This window comes from Amblyomma americanum, chromosome 4, assembly GCF_052857255.1.
Source record: "Amblyomma americanum isolate KBUSLIRL-KWMA chromosome 4, ASM5285725v1, whole genome shotgun sequence".
Taxonomy (NCBI): Eukaryota; Metazoa; Arthropoda; class Arachnida; order Ixodida; family Ixodidae; genus Amblyomma; species Amblyomma americanum.
The window spans coordinates 12785490-12799867 of NC_135500.1; the positions used below are offsets into that span (position 1 = coordinate 12785490).

A 14378-nucleotide genomic window follows, 5' to 3' on the forward strand; every position below is an offset into this window, starting at 1 on the left:
GCCTCACCACATGACCAACCTGCCGTACCTGTACTGTTTACTCTCTCAGAATTATTCCTTCGCCGCACGAACATGCTGCTTCCCTTCGCTATCCTCACGGTGACCTCCGGAACGACAGCCTGATTCATGGTGAATGCCTTGGATGTGTCGAACCGGCTGAACTCCTGCAAGTCGTCGACGAACGCGAAACTGTTCTTGCTCCATCGCTGGACTCTCTTACTCTTGTTCCCCTGTCACCCCGACCGCCGTCTGACATCCTGTATAGCGCCATCGATCAAGGTCTCAATTGTACGTACCGTGACCAGCTGTTCCGCCTTTTGCACCAATTTCGTTCATCGTTTGATGCCTGCCAGTCTCCCCTCGAGAGTTTTTTCAGAAGTCCACCATACCATCAATACTGGCTTCCATCCACCTCTGCGACAGCGCCCATATTGCATGTCAGCAACAGAGCGTCGAGTCATCACTGAGCAAGTGGACGGTATGCCCGAGTGCGGGATTATAAAGCTGTCGCACTGCCCTTGGTCATCTCCAGTCATGCTGGTTCGAGAGAAAGATAGCTCCATAAGATTCTGTGTGGATTATCGCCGCCTGAACACAATAACCAGGAAAGATGTTTATCCTCTGCCACACATAGATGAAGCCCTCGATTGCCTGCACGCTGCAGAATTTTTTTCGTCACTGGATCTGCATTCTGGATATTGGCAAATCCTCATGGCCGTATGCGACCGTGAAAAAACTGCTTCGGTCATGCCCGACGGATTATACGAATTTAATGTCATGCCATTTGGCCTTTGCAACGCCCCCGCAACATTCGAATGCATGATGGATAAAGTCTTGCGTGGCTTGTGCTGGAAGACGTGTCTTTGCTACCTCGACAACATCATCGTTTTCTCGGCCAACTTCTCCACACATCTGACTCTGCGCCAAGTGTTGACCTGCCTCACCGCCGCCGGCCTGCAATTAAATTCGAAGAAATTCCACTCTGGAGCTTGCCAACTGACCATACTTAGCCATGCCGTATCCAAAGCAGGCATCCTTCCAGATCCGGCAAAGCTTCGCGCGGTTGCCGACTTGCCAAAGCTGTCTACTCTGAAAAAACTGCGGAGTTTCATTGGCCCCTGTTCTTACCTTTAGCGCTTCATACAAAATTTCGCTACCATCATTTTACCTTTGACACAGCTTCAAGCCCAGAGCTCTTTGTTGTCATGGTCCTCTCAATGCGATGAAGCTTCTGTAACTTTACGTCGGCTCCTTACTTCACCCCCATCCTTTGCCATTACGATCCTAACGCACCGACAGAGATACACATGGATGCTAGCGGCGTGGACATTGGTGCTGTGCTCGCCCAGTGAATACCTGGATTTCAAGAATACGTTGTCGCTTATGCTAGCCGCACGCTGTCCCGAGATCAATTACTCCTCCACAGAACAAGAATGCTTAGACATTCTGTGGGCGACAACCAAATTTCGACCAAACCTTTACAGTCACCCATTCGACGTAGTCACCGATCATCACGCTTTGTGCTGGCTGTTGTCGTTGAAGGATCCATCGGGTCACCTTGGCCGTTGGGCTTTGTGCCTTCAGGAGTACGACACTCGAGTCGTCTACCGCTCTGGCCGCAAGCACTCTGACGTTGACGCCCTCTCCCGGTCTCTGCTGACTTCCGACACAACGACCATCTCCAGCATTGACCCCATGCTGTCCTCGTTGCACCCATCAACCATGATTGTGGAACAGGGAAAGGATCCCAAGATTATATCCCTCGTGCACCATCTGTCTCGGCGCCCTATGGCGGCAGCCTCTCGCTCCCTTTGGCAACAAGCCTGCCAGTTCACTCTGCATGGCGGTCTCCTCTATCGTCGTAATTACATGCCCGACCGTCGAAAATGGCTCCTCGTCCTTCCTCGCCACCTACGAGCTGAAGTCTGCGCCTCTTTCCATGCCGACTCCCAGATTGCTCATGCTGGTGTTTTGAAAACCTACGCTCGACTTCAGCACCGGTACTACTGGTGTGGAATGTAAAGCATTTTACGCAAGTACATTAACTCATGCCTTGACTGCCAACGCCTTAAGTCCCCACCACAGCACCTTTTTGGCCCATCGCAGCCATTACCTGCCCTGCCCGTCCCTTTGATTGCGTCGGCATCGGCCTTTACGGGCCCCTGTCCTCTTCCCCTTGTGGTAACTGTTGGGTTATAGTCGCCATAGACCATCTCATGCGCTATGCTGAAAGGGCGGCTCTTTCGGTGGCTACAGCTTGAGATGTGGCTTTCTTCATTCTCTGCCACGGCGCCCCTCGTGAGCTTTTGAGCGACCGCGGCCGTGTGTTTTTATCAGAGTTTTTCAGGCGCTCCTCACAGAATGCCACATGATTCACAGAACCTGCACAGCGTACCATCCTCAGACCAACGGCCTCACCAAACAGTTTAACCAGACACTCGGTGACATGCTCCCCATGTACATCAGTTTCGACCATTCTAACTGGGACCTCGTCCTTCCGTTCGTCACTTACGCATACAATACCACCGCCCAGTCCACCACCGGATATTTTCTGTTCTTTCTTCTTTACAGACGCAAAGCTACAAGTATGCTTGACACAATTCTTCCCTACCATCCTGATGCACCCAACTGTGCAACTGCTTCTGAAATTGCCTAGTATGCCGAGGAATGCCGCTAGCTCGCCCGTTCCCTCACGTCCGATGATCAGAATCGACAAAAAGAGCGCCGAGATTCTGGTCGTCGAACCCATGTACCCCTTCCTACCGGCTCACTTGTTTGGCTCTGGATCCCTGCTCCTTGCCAAATATCACGGACCTTACCATGTTGTGTCTCAAGCTTTCCCTGTAAACTATGTCGTCGAACCATTGACACCCTCTTCTGACAGTGCATATCAGTGGCTTGTTTACCATGACCACGTGATGTGCACTACGCCTCGAGTCACCAGGATTTCTCCTTTCCTCCCCGGGGGCCATTGTAACGACACAGATGTGTCAACGCAGTAGCGGCAGTGCTATCGCTGAGCGCGTGCTGCTGCTTGGCTCTAGAACAACTGCCGACAGCAGAAGAACACCATTCAGTGCCTGGTTCTTTCAGGGCCATTAAACCCCTTTTCAGTATCATATATTAGTATCATATAAAATTTCTATTACCTAAAACGCACAAAATTCGTATGCAACACAATATATTCATTCACAGAGATCTCTTAATGGCTGATGGGATTTTTCACGGCAGTGCGCTAACGCTCATTGCACGCGGTGAATCAGTAGTTGTTGCGCTCAGCTGCTCAGCCGACACAATCATATTTACTAGCTTGTGGAAGGAACAGCGCAGCACGAGACAAAGAAGAGACAGGCGGGACAGCGTCGTGTCCCGCCCATCCCTTCTTTGTCTCGTGCTACGCTGTTCCTGCCACAAGATCATGCATCAACCAGCCCAATTTTTTCACCTTGCTGATATTTACTAGCGCTCATTTTGACACGAGGACAGAGTAACACATATGCAAAGGACAGACACTAGTCTACATCTGCCGTTTATTGAACTTATAAATTTCAGCGTGTAGAATATCACACACGCCCAGTAGCAGTGCCACACTTCAGGAACGATATCTCTTTTTTTGGAGAGATAGACAGAAGGAGTGCTGACACAATTTGTTCCTTCGATATCAATACATAATGCTTTAAAAATTTCCCGCTCTGATTGCACATTTATCTTCAATAGCACGCTCGTTTCCTGGAAGACAGGAGTGCAAGGTATAGGGTAAGAGTCGCCAGGATATCGTTCGATAACACCCGTTTACAGTGATCAGCGAGATTGCCCCCAGCCGATAAAGATCCAGCTGCCAAGTGGTGCTCTCTAAGCCGATCATTTAGGCATCGACCAGACTGCCCAATGTATGATTTGCCACAATAAGTAAGCGGGATTCTGTACGCGACACCGACTTTGCACTGGGACGAACTGCGTTTGGTGGTTTGTAGTGCAACCTGGCTGCCTTGCCACACCGTTCACGAGTGGGCACAGACACGCAAGCTTTTTCGGGGCAGTCAATACAAGATCGACGCCACACTATTTTGCCAACTTTTTTAGACAGTGAAACACATTTTACACATATGGCATGGCCACAAGTCGAGTTCGTTGACGTGGATCTTTGCGGCTTTGTCGCTGCCCAGTTCTCACTTCTTTCAGTAGCTTTTCTGCCACAGATGTTACGGTTTCCTCAGGAAACCCGGGATCCTCTAGGTGCTGTTTTTGTGAAGCAACGCTTTCGGTGATGCAGTGCTGGCATCACTTGAGAGCAGCGCATATGGCATTCAAGGCAATGCCTCTCTTTACCAGTTTTGAATGTGCCGATTGATAGCTGAGGATTTCTTTTTTTTGTTCTCGGCTGACAGAACCAGCAAACGCGTGTCTTTTCAAACTTCAAGAATATATCTAAGAACTGCAGTGGATCATTGCTTGCAATTGCTGTTGTGAAGGTTAGACTTCCCACCGTACATCGATACCACAGGAGGAAATCATGATTGTCTTGTGCGACTGTATTGAAAGTGGGAACCCTTTGTCCTTTCAGAATACTATTGGCATGTCAATCGAAACCTTTTTAAACCTTGTATTGTTTTACCTTTCGATGACTGTCATTAAGCATGAAGGTGCAGAAAATGTACAGAAGGATGGCATATGTATTGGTTCTTGTATCGCCCCAGCACTTAGTGCATTTCCCACCATGCAGTGGGAAATGTACTTGATGTGTTTTATTCCTGTAGCCGGGGTCTAACATTCACAACAGAAATGCCAAGCAATGATAGACAGCAGTTCCTCGACATATGCTCAAAGTTTGAAAAGACACGCATTTGCTGGCTGTATCAGCCGAGAACAAAAAAGAAATCCTCGGCTATCAATGGGCGCAATCAAAACTGGTAAAGAGAGGCATGCCTTTAATGCCATACGCGCTGCTCTCAACAAGACATGCCAGCACTGCGTCACCGAAAGCGTGGCTTTGCAAAAACTTTGCCTAAAGGACCTCGGCTTTCCTGAGGAAACCATAACATCTGTGGCAGAAAAGCTACTGAAAGAAGTGAGAGCTGGGCAGCGACAAAGCCGCGAAGATCCACGCCAACGAATTCAACTTGTGGCCATGCCATATGTGCACAATGTGTTACACTGTCAAAAAAAGGTGGCAAAAAAGTGTGGCGTCAATCTTGTATTGACTGCACTGAAAAAGCTTGTGCACCTGTGCCCACTCCTGAACGGCGCGGCAAGGCAACCAAGTTGCACTACAAACCACCAAATGCAGTTCGTGCCATGCAAAGTCGGTGTCGTGTACAGAATCCCGCTCACTTGTGGCAAACCATACATTGGGCAGTCTGGTCGATGCCTAAATAATCGGCTTAGAGAGCACTGCTTGGCAGCGGGACGTTTATCGGCTGGGGAGAATCTCGCTGATCCAACGATATCCTGGCGACCCTGACCCTATACTTTGCACTCCTATCTTCTAGGAAACGAGCGTGCTATCCAAGATAAATTTGCAATCAGAGCGTGAAATTATTGAACCAATATGTACTGATATCGAAGGAACAAACTGCGTCAGCACTCCTTCTGTCTATCTCTCCAAAAAAGAGATATCGTTCTTGAAGTGTGGCACTACTACTGCGCATGTGTGATATTATACATGCTGAGATCTATAAGCCGTCTTTGTTCAATAAACGGCTGCTGTAGACTAGCGTCTGTCCTGTGCATATGTGTTACTTTGTCCTCGCATCAAAACAAGTGCTAGCAAATATGATTGTGAATGATTTCCCAGCCCAAATTTCCGCTTTCAAATACTCAAAATCCGGCAGTGCCTTTTGAAGAAGGTGCCCGTGTGTGCTGCGTGATGTCTGCACACGTTCAAGAGTGATAGAAAGCACCTTCCGGCAATGACAGCATCCATGGCTTTCTGAACTAGAATCCTGAATGGTGGACTTGGCAGCCGCCTGCAACCGAGGAACCACTGGGAGCCAACTTTTCTCCGCCGTTTCTATCATGGAGGGGCGTGAAACCAGCGATACCGAAATGGCTTTGCCGCTCACGCATTTACTGCTTTTCGCACAGGTGTTCATCGCTGTTAATTCAAGTCACTGCTTTCCTGGCAGGGAGTTATCTGCACTGTATGATGCGTCAACGCTGGATACTGTTCCATTCTTCGCGCCTTCACCTGTATCAACCATGGTCGACTTTAGCAAGGTGAACAGTTGGGCTGGTTGGTGCATGTTCTTGTGGCAGGAACAGCGCAGCACTAGACAAAGAAGGGACAGGCGGGACACGACGCTCGTCCCGCAGCGTCGTGTCCCACCTGTCCCTTTTTTGTCTAACGCTGCGTTGTTCCTGCCATAAGATGGTCGACTTCATCGATTGTGTGTGCTTAATTGTAGCTGATTTTGAACAGTGTGCAGTGCAAGTCAGCCCACCATAGATTTACAGCCCGTGCCGCTACACTCTACAAAAGGCAAAAACCATCACTTCGCCGTTGGGGCGTGGAACCGGTGATACCGAAATGGCTTTGCCTCTCACACATTTACTGCTTTTTGCGCAGGTTAGTGACACTTATTTTAATATGTTTTGTGTACATTTTGCTGGTTCCGCACCCTGTAGTGTATGCATGCGTTTCTTCTCATTCTGTAGTCCACAGACCCATGTTACGCAGGAGGTATCGTTTTTCTTTGTTGCGAAGAGCTGGGCTTTACCTTTTACACATTGCTTTGTGTGGCGACATAGAGGTTAACCCAAGTCCTGGCGAAACGGTCCTGCAGCAGCTTTTGCAAGGCCAGACGGACATTAAGGAAAAACTTGCAACCATTGAGAGATACCAGGGTGAAAACAAAACCGCTATGTTGGATCTGAATGTCCGCGTGGCTAATTTAGAAGCAAAGACTTCAGGTCTTGAGGAAATGTGGGCCGTTGTTGAGGACTGTAGGGCGAGTAGTGAAAGGCAGCGGTCTGAGTGGCAAACTCTGATAAAGAAAGTGGACGATCTTGAAAATCGATCCCGACGGTGCAATCTGCTCTTTTATAGCATTAAGGACGATGAACAACACGAGTTGCAAACAACTTCCGATAAACTTGACCTAGACATGTGTAGGTCCACTCTGGGAATAGACCTGTGTACGTCTACTCTGGGAATAGACCCCGGAATCGAAAGAGCCCATTGCCTAGGATGGTTCAGCTCAGAAGGAACTCGCCCAGTAATAGTTAATTTTAGTTCATTCAAAGAAAAAAGAGGCTGTTCTGTCAAATGCTAGGAAATTGAAAGGAAGTTCTACTAGCATTTCAGAGGGCTTCTCTGAACCAGTACGAAACAAAAGGAAATGCCAAATCTCACAAGGGTACCAAAGGCAAAGCGCATCTGAAATACGACGTCTTTTACTTGAATAGCGTCGAATACATATATGACGAATCTCAGGGCCAGGCAGTTCGGGCTACTTGACAAGCTAAACCAGAACAGTCTGTTTTGTCATTTCTAGTTCTAAATTGCTGAAGTATTAGGAATAAAGTGGAAAAGCTACGTTGTCTAACTGACCTCCATTGTGATCGGGTGTGAATCATGGCTGGATGGGGATGTCATCGATAGTGAAGTTTTTCCCAGCAATTACCTCAGCTATCGAAATGATCGGGACAGTCACAGTGGAGGCATATTTATTCTGGTAGACTGCTCAGTTAGTTCTCGTCAGATGGAAATTGATGTTGGGACAAGTGAGGCTGTATGGGCTCAAATTACACTTATAAATGGTAATCGCTATCCGTATGCTCGTTTTATAGGCCGCCTGGAAGTCAGCTTAAAGCCATGAGCGACCTAACTGACGTGATTGAAACTGTTAAAACTGACTGTTTATTTATTGGAGGTGATTTCTACATCCCTGAAATAGACTGGAGCTCAGGAAGTGCTCCGTCTGGAGCCAATACTGCATTAGGCAAAGAAATGTTAAATCTATGCAATTCATTCAGCTTATCTCAAGTAGTGCTGCATCCAACTTGCGGCAATAATGGTTTGGATTTATTATTGACTAAACAACCATTGGCAGCTTATTCTACTCTTATATTGCCTGGTATCAGCGATCATAGTTGTGTTTTAGTGGAAATGAACTTTCAGTATGTTAAACTTGAAGACTGTGGCAATCGGCGCATTTACAGTTATCGAAAAGCAAATTTCCCTGAGATAGCCCGGGCACTGGAATCCTATGTCGATGTGTACGAAACATTGTCTGAATCACTTAGCGTTGATGAACTGTGGCGCACACTGAAAGATAAACTTTTTGATCTGCGTGAACGATATGTGCCGTCATGGGTGTTGACGGAACGCCGCAGCAAAAGCAAGTTGTGGTTTACAAAAGCAGTGAGCAGAATCGTTGAAAAGAGGCTGCTGCTTCACACATATTGGCAGAATTACATGACACACATCCTGGAATGAATGAAATGAAGAGCCTTGCCCACCCACTCTTCTGGTACCAGGCAAGTGAGAACTTTGTGAGGCGCTACCTGCAGTGCATGCAGTCCTGCGCAGAATCGTTCGAGCTGTGCCTGCACATGGACGGGACCACTTGAAGGTTCTTGTGGAGGCGGAGATAAAATAGAATGAGGCGGTGCCTCTGAAATCTGCAGAAGCAACTGTTGAAGCTCTATGCGGGCATTTCGAGCCCTTCGGCTTGCCTCGTGCTGTCGTATCAGACAATGGTCCGTAGTTTTCGAGAGCGGTCACAGCACGGTTCTTGCAGCAGAAACACGTGCGCCATCTGACGACAGCCACTTATTATTATCATTATTATTTTTATTACTACTACTACTACTACTACTACTACTACTTATTATTATTTATTAGAAAAACCCAGTGGCCACACTGTGATGTCCCTGATGCGGTCAAGTCGCCTGTTGAGGAACTGTTGAGGATAGGAAATGTAGATCCAAATTCCCCCATCCTTTCTTGCCAGGAATGTCTGCCTGGTCACGCCAGTATGTTTCACCTGGCACCATCACGGCGACTTCAGGCAGCTGTTTTTGTCACGGTGAACACATCCGCAGGGCTTCAGCGTCGGCACGCTGACCAGATACGGCCACGGCAGGGATCGAGAGTTCAGGCCTCCAGGATTTTTGCTGACTGATGCCACTAAGACCAGGACTTTGTCAAGCGACATCAGGGAGATTGTAAGCCCTGGCCAGTCGAATGACGGCAACGGAAGCGGCCCTTCCAAGCCACGCACGAGGAAGCACCCAGGCCCACCGGCTTAGCTCGCCAATGCACGAGCGCGCAAGTGGCGCTACCTCGTCTTGCTCTCCGAGGCTACACAAGGCCAGAGGGGAACCCAGTAGCATTCAGTTGTGCTGATTTGCTAGGCCTATATCTGCCTCTACTTCAGTTTCCTGAATTAAAATCCCAAAGGGTGGCCTTGGCCTGTGACCGACGACAAAGCACCCGGAGTCAGCTCTTCCCCGCCATTTCCATCGGCCATCTGGCAACCATGAGCAGCCATCAGCATAGCCGCTTGAACTACAAAAATTTGGGGATCTTGAAACTGAAGTCAGCCTGGTCAAATGTGTTAGGGGAATCCCCCAAGGTGGAGTAAATTTGTAGTTTGTAATTCTTCTTTCACTACGAAGTTTCTGAGAAAGCTGTATAGCTTTCCTTTGCAGCCGCTTGGCAGCGTTCGGCTGGATACCAATGAGTAATTACTCCCTTATTGCAAATTTACTCCACTTTAGGGTGTTCCCCTAAAACATTTGACTAACTCTGTTCCCACTTCGAGTTACTGATCAAATTGCTCTCGCTTTCCGTCCCGGTTAGCTCAGTTGGTAGAGCGACTGCTCCGGTGAAGTGGTGGTCCCGGGTTCGAACCCCGGACTAGGACGAATTTTTCTTTAAGTACGAAATTTCTGACAAAGCTGTATAGCTTTCCGTTGTAGCTGTTTGGCTGTGTTCGGGTGGATGCCAATAAGTAATTACTCCCTTATTGCGAAGTCAGCCTGTATCGGTAGAATACCAGCTCAACCACAAAAACACAACTAGTAACTGAAAACAGAGCTCTTGTAAGGTAGAAGAGAGCAAGCACTAATACACAGGTATCGCCACCACAGGCCAATCTCACAAGTACAAGCGTGATGATGAAACAAGAGAAATTACGCCACATATCTCTCAGGCTCACAAACGTGCTTGAAGATTACACGTTTGATTGATATTGAATTAAATAAGTTTTCTTTTTAAACCACTAGTGCACTTTTATCACATGAGAAGATTTTTTAAAAAAATGCTGAATGTTGCAAGTCAAAGAAAACCTGCAATTGGCGACGCAACAGGCGGCCAGCTGAGTTTCGGCATGTTTTGGAGTGCTTTGCGGCTATGCGTTCTGTGTGCCTGCATGATTTCGTCATGCACCTCGATTTACAAGAGCAGAGCAGCAGAGAACCTCCAAGTGCCTCTCTAAGCGCTCCTACGACAAAGTTCGTGCAACGGCACGCAACTGCGACAAGGAAAAAGATCTCTGCATAGCTAATGTTCCATGCGCCTCCACGTTAGCAAACGCACCGCTCGGCATGTTCGCTTCCTCAACGCACCAAGACGTTGGGCTGCATGCCCAGCCCTACGAGGACTATTATTACAGAATTTAAATATGCCCATACGTACCAGTCTCTACACATCAGTCGTGATGGTGGCTCAGCGATGACAGCGACGCTGCCGACTCCTCGGCGCCAGGACTTTCTTGACATACCTGCCACCTTAGCCCTCAAAAGCATCGCACACTGTGTGGAGTTAAGGTCACTGAAGTGTAGGCCGCAGCTCTTTACGAGAACTTAGTTGTCGGAATTGGGAACGGGGTCTATCGTAACGTTGGTGCAATCGCAAATGAAGCAACGATGTCTGATAGAGGCCTTCAACATCCGGCTGGCAGTAGCTTGCTTTGATTTCGGCTGCTGCTAGGCGGCAGTGCGGCGCCCGCAGTCAGCAATCCCGGAGTCCTCGTTTCCATCTCCGCCACTTTACATCACTTTTCTCCTATTTGGTCATCACAGAGTCTCGAGTTTGAATCGTAGTAGCGGGAAAAATTTTTTCAACTTCGAATCCAAATCTTTTAGCAATAAATGCACCGTTCGCTGCCAGACAAGCGACAACATCGCCAAAAAATGGCGAACTATCACATTTTACTAATAAAAAAAATTTGATAGTGTCTTCTGAGTCTCTTTAAATCCCGTAGCATTTAGATTGCCTGCTTTGGTGTCTATAATGGGTGTCTGTTGTTCTGTTCGCTATTTTCCTGCTGAAACTCCGGCTGCAAACAATTCCATTGCCCACATATGGCATACAAGACTGCAGCATTCGAGTGCATGCGAGTGCAACACCACCGCGCATGTCTGGCAAGTTCTTCGTTGGCAGCGCGTGAACATGCGTGCAAGCCCACCAGTGGCTATAGAAAAGCAGGCAGCACACGAGCCAGTTCAGTACGGAAGCGCTGCCAGTGCGCTTCGTGCTACGGCGTTCATGGATCGTGTTCTGCAGGAGTGGCCTCTTTCCTGGATCAGGCACGGTGGTTTCTGAAGGCACCCGACGTGAGTGGCTGAAACACTGCCAGCCTGTCATTTGTGTAGCATTGAGGCTTGATCCTTTACGAGGTTTCTTGAAGCAGAGTATTTCATCTTGAGTGAGAGCAGCCAGGTTCACTCTGATAATTTCAGCGCACGTGTGTGAATGTCGTTAGCCATGTCTCTTGTACCGCAGCAAGCAGAGCATAGCAAACGTTGTTGAAACCACTGGAATTTCCTCTCTGTTGCAGCGGTGAGAAGCTACCGCAGCGTTACGCTATACTAGCTGTGTTCGAACCGTGGTGCGGGTGCTTTGGATTTGTGCATTTTAGTGTTCTTTTGTTAGCCTGTAATAAACGGTGTTGTCTGCTGCTTAAGGTGCGTAACTCGTTGGGCAATACCATGGCTTGGAAGAATGCAAATATTATCTTAATTCATAAGAAGGGAGACACCAAGGACTTGAAAAATTACAGGCCGATCAGCTTACTATCCGTTGCCTACAAAGTATTTACTAAGGTAATCGCTAATAGAGTCAGAGCAACGTTGGACTTCAATCAACCAAATGATCAGGCAGGCTTTCGTAAAGGATATTCCACAATAGATCATATTCACACTATCAATCAGGTGATAGAGAAATGCACAGAATATAACCAACCTCTATATATAGCTTTCATTGATTACGAGAAAGCATTCGACTCAGTGGAAACCTCAGCAGTCATACAGGCATTGCGTAATCAGGGGGTAGAAGAGCCTTATGTCAAAATACTGGAAGATATATACAGCAACTGCACAGCTACTATAGTCCTCCATAAAGTCAGCAATAAAATTCCAATACGGAAGGGCGTCAGGCAAGGAGACACGATCTCGCCAATGCTGTTCACCGCATGTTTACAGGAGGTATTTCGAGGCCTGAATTGGGAACAGTTGGGAATAAGAATAAATGGAGAATACCTAAATAATCTGCGATTTGCTGATGACATTGCCTTGCTGAGTCACTCAGGAGGTGAACTGCAAATCATGATCAATGAGTTAGACAGGCAGAGCAGATCGATGGGCCTAACATGCAGAAAACCAAGGTAATGTTCAACAGCCTAGCAAGGGAACAACAGTTCACAATTGGCAGCGAGAGCCTAGAAATTGCGACGGAATACGTCTACTTAGGGCAGGTAGTGACAGCTGATCCGGATCATGAGAGAGAGATAACTAGAAGGATAAGAATGGGGTGGAGCGCATATGGCAAACTCTCGCAGATCATGAGTGGCAGTTTACCAGTTTCCCTCAAGAGGAAAGTGTACAACAGCATAATCTTACCGGTACTCACCTATGGGGCAAAAACGTGGAGGCTAACAAAAAGAGTTCAGCTTAAGTTAAGGACAACGCAGCGAGCCATGGAAAGAAAAATGATAGGTGTAACGTTAAGAGACCGGAAGCGGGCAGAGTGGGTGAGGGAAGAAACGCATGTTAATGACATCCAAATTGTAATCAAGAAGAAGAAATAGGCTTGGGCAGGGCATGTAATGCGAAGGCAAGATAACCGCTGGTCCTTAAGGGTAACGGAGTGGATTCCAAGAGAAAGTAAGCGGAGCAGGGGGCGGCAGAAGGTTAGGTGGGCGGATGAGATTACGAAGTTTGCAGGCAAAGGGTGGATGCAGCTGGCAAAGGATAGGGTTAATTGGAGAGACATGGGAGAAGCCTTTGCCCTGCAGTGGGTGTAGTAAGGCTGATGATGATGATGGTGATGATGATGATGATGATGATGATGATAAGTCATCACTTCTAGAATGCTGCGAGTACTTTACATTGGATTATGATATGGGATTACACCAATCCAGCCCGCTAATATGCATTAACCTATCCACTAATCCCTACTAGCTCACCTTAATTCATTTTCTGGGGTGGGCCTAAACTGGTTTTTGGGGAAAGGAAATGGCACAGTATCTGTCTCGCATCTCCGGAAACACCTGAACTGCACTGTAAGGGAAGGGATAAAGGAGGGAGTGAAAGAAGAAAGGAAGAAAGTGGAGGGCTCCAGAATAATATCCACCACCTCGGGATCTTCTTGACATCCTACAGCACATTGTACAGCACACGGGCGCCTTAGCCTTTTGTCTCCATTTAAACGCGGCCACCGCTGTCTACTTCAGAAATTTTTGGGGTCCTCAGATTTCCAAACTTTGCGGTGATCTATGACTGGTCCACTTTGCTCACGTGGTGTTGGTGACATCAGGGCCCTTAATCGCATTCGTAGATCACGGGGAGTCCTCATGCCACTACTGGTGCAGTGGTACAGCGGTTAAGCGATATATTTTTGGCCAGAAGAGGGTTGTATTATCGGGATGCTTAGGTCACCTTATGAGTAGAATGCAATAGTACTTCTGCAGCTTCTGTTGAAACTTCTTTGTGTGCTTGCATCAGTTTCTTTGCAATTGCTGGTCCATCAACTGCCATATTCGGACTGCTAGCTACCGTAGCAAATATCCACTATATATATGCTACGGCGGTGCCGACATTTGCATATATCACATTTTTCCTTATTTTTGATTTTATACGCCATGCCTCTCTCAACAAATCAAACCAATCAGTGAATGTCCTGACATTGGACTCCCCCATGTTGCTCCTGACGTGAAATCTCATGCTAGCAAGGTTGCTATCTCAAAATTAGGTAGCTCAAAGCCTGGTAGCCAGGTTACAAGTTCACGTGATCTCTCACCCAATCATTAATTTAACCCGACCTGCCATGATGGGCAGGCTGTGATGACGTCACAAGCTCAGCAACCTTTCCTGATGGCGGATTTTTCTCCTGACGTGAACTTTAGTGCCACTGCATTGAATAGAAAGATGAC

The 14378-nt window shown here is 47.6% G+C and overlaps 1 protein-coding gene and 1 non-coding gene across 2 annotated transcripts in view; one reads left to right on the forward strand and one right to left on the reverse strand.

The window, feature by feature from the left end:
* Window positions 1-14378, reverse strand: part of LOC144127799 (uncharacterized) — a 482923-nt gene that overhangs the window by 365257 nt on the left and 103288 nt on the right. The gene's annotated exons all lie outside the window — the stretch shown is intronic.
* TRNAT-GGU (transfer RNA threonine (anticodon GGU)) lies at window positions 9796-9869 on the forward strand. Its single transcript has one exon. It is a non-coding gene; the product is annotated as a tRNA-Thr (tRNA).